The sequence below is a fragment of the Pteropus alecto genome, unplaced genomic scaffold, assembly GCF_000325575.1.
Source record: "Pteropus alecto unplaced genomic scaffold, ASM32557v1 scaffold49, whole genome shotgun sequence".
Classification (NCBI taxonomy): Eukaryota; Metazoa; Chordata; class Mammalia; order Chiroptera; family Pteropodidae; genus Pteropus; species Pteropus alecto.
The window spans coordinates 2,793-5,344 of NW_006443131.1; the positions used below are offsets into that span (position 1 = coordinate 2,793).

The window sequence follows — 2,552 nt, forward strand, 5'->3', positions numbered from 1 at the left end:
CGCCTGCCTGCCCAGTCTTGGCCGCTCGGCAGGACGCCGGCCCGTGCGTAGCCTCCCATGGTCTCTGCCACGGGGGCACCAGCCGCGTTAAGGAACCGGGTGTCTTGGCGGATTCCCAGGCGTGCCTTGGGTGGGCGCTCTCGCATCCCGGGACGGGCCAGCGAAAAAATAACTTTTCATGATGACATACCTCATTAGTTATTTCCAGGATACACACTGGATGGCAATAAATAATAACTTTATAACATACGTACATACATGTGTTACTCAAGTGATGCCCAGGATGACAGCACAGAATAACTTTTTTTGAGAATATACATTTGGATGCTATTCCCAAAGTTTCCAGCATTTGGCAGCAGAAAATTCCTTTTTCTTAATTGTACTCTAATGTTATTCCCAAGATGCACACTACATTGTGGCAGAAAATGAATTTTCATGATGCACAGTACTCAGATGTTTTTTCTAAAAGTCCAGCCAGATGACGGCAGAAAATAAATTTTTCTGACATACATCAGTATTTTCAAAATGCCCATGAGATGGCAGCAGAGAATAATTATTCATGAAATGTAGTCCTGCGTTATTCCCAATATTCACACAAAATGAAGATAAATTCATAACATGCCTTTCAGTAATATTTTTATATACACACGAGACAGCAGCAGAAATAAGTTTTCATGACACGCACTGTGGTGTTACTCCCAAAATGCAGGCCAGATCGCAGCAGAGACTGTTCGTGATGACTTGCACTTGCGTGTCATTCCTGAAGTGCTCACCAGATGGCAGCAGAGAGTAGTTTTTTTATTCCTTCCACTCTGAAGTTATTCCAAAATGTACAGTAGATTAGAGCAGAAAATATATTATCATGATGGCATACACTGGGGTGTTATTCCAAAAATGCCCACGGGATGGCAGTAAACAATTAATTTTTATGATGACATACACTAGTTTGTAATTTTTAAAATGGCATGAGATGGCTGGCAGCAGCAGATAATTTTTCATGACATGAACTTTCCTGATTTCCCCAAGATACGCATGAAATGGCTACAGACAGTAACTTTTCACAACCCTTATTTTCAAAATGAGCACGAGCTAGCAGGTGAAGTTATTCTTTATGACATGTGCTGTGATCTTTGCAAAATGGCCACCACATGGCAGCATAATATAAATTTTTATGACATGTCCTGATAAATAACTGACATATTATTTTCAAAATGCCATGAGCAGAAAATAACTTCTCATAACATGCACTCCTTTGCTTTCCCAAGATGCACTGAAATGGCAGCAGGCTAGACTATAAGAAAATGCTCTCGAGCGTTATTTTCAAAATGCACACAGGATAGCCACAGAGAACATTTTGACACCGACTGTGGTTATTCCCAAAATGCCCACCAGATGGCAGCAGAATCATTTATTACATATACTCTGCTCCCATAACAAAGCACACAAGATGAGGGCAGAAAAGTTTTCATGACCTACACTTGAGTGTTGTTCTCCAAATACCCACAGGATGGCAGCAGAAAATAAATTTTTATCATGACAGACTCGGGTGTTATTTTTGAAATGCCCATGAAATGGCATGTAACCTCGTGAGCTGCACTCTTGTGTTTTCCCCAAGATGCACATGAAATGGCAGCAGAGAAAACCTTCATAACAACACATCCTTGAGTGCTGATTTAAGAATGCACAGGAGAGAGCTACAGAAAAAAACTTTTAATGACATGCACTCTGGTGTTATTCCCAAAATACCCACCAGATGGCAGCAAAGGATAAATATTATTACACTGGTGTTACTTGCAAGATGCACGTTAGCTGAGGTCAGGAAATAAATTGTCATGATGGCATAAACTTGGGTGTTATTCCCCAAATGCTCACCAGATGGCAGCGGAAAATAAATTTTTATGATATAATACACACGCATGTTATTTAAAAAAACAAAAAAAGAGCTGGCAGCAGAAATAACTTTTCATGACCTGCACTATGATGTTATTACCAAATTGCCCAGCAGATGGCAGCAGAAAATGACTATTTATGATGACAAACATTTGGGTGCTTTATCACATGCTTGGTGATGTGTGGTGGTTAGGACGTCCATGGTGCACTACTCAGGAAGGCCTCCCGGGGGGCATGGGCTCAGTGAGGAATGAGCACCAACGCTGGCATGTAAGACCTGTGTCACCGGGACAGAATTTTTTTCCCAACGTGGCTTCTCTGATGCTGAACAAGGTATGAAGTTCGGGCGAAGCCTTTTCCACACGCGTCACACTGATAGGGTTTCTCGCCTGTGTGGATTTTCTGATGTTCGATAAGGCTCCTGCTCCTAGTGAAACTCCTCTCACACTCATCACATGTGTAAGACACGAGGGCCTCAACACTCCCCTCGGACCTCTCCACCCTCCCCTGATTCTCCCAAGTCCCTCCACGTTCCGGATCCTGAACATCCTTATCACCGTGGACCCTCCGATGTCTCAGGAGATGCGAATTCCGCCTAAAGGCCTTGCCGCATGTGTTGCACTGATATGGCTTCTCCCCCGTGTGGATTCTGTGATGTTAGA

The 2,552-nt window shown here is 42.9% G+C and overlaps 1 protein-coding gene across 1 annotated transcript in view; it reads right to left on the reverse strand.

The window, feature by feature from the left end:
- LOC102887960 (piggyBac transposable element-derived protein 1) overlaps positions 1 to 2,552 on the reverse strand; it is a 10,693-nt gene that overhangs the window by 2,082 nt on the left and 6,059 nt on the right. The window lies entirely within an intron of this gene.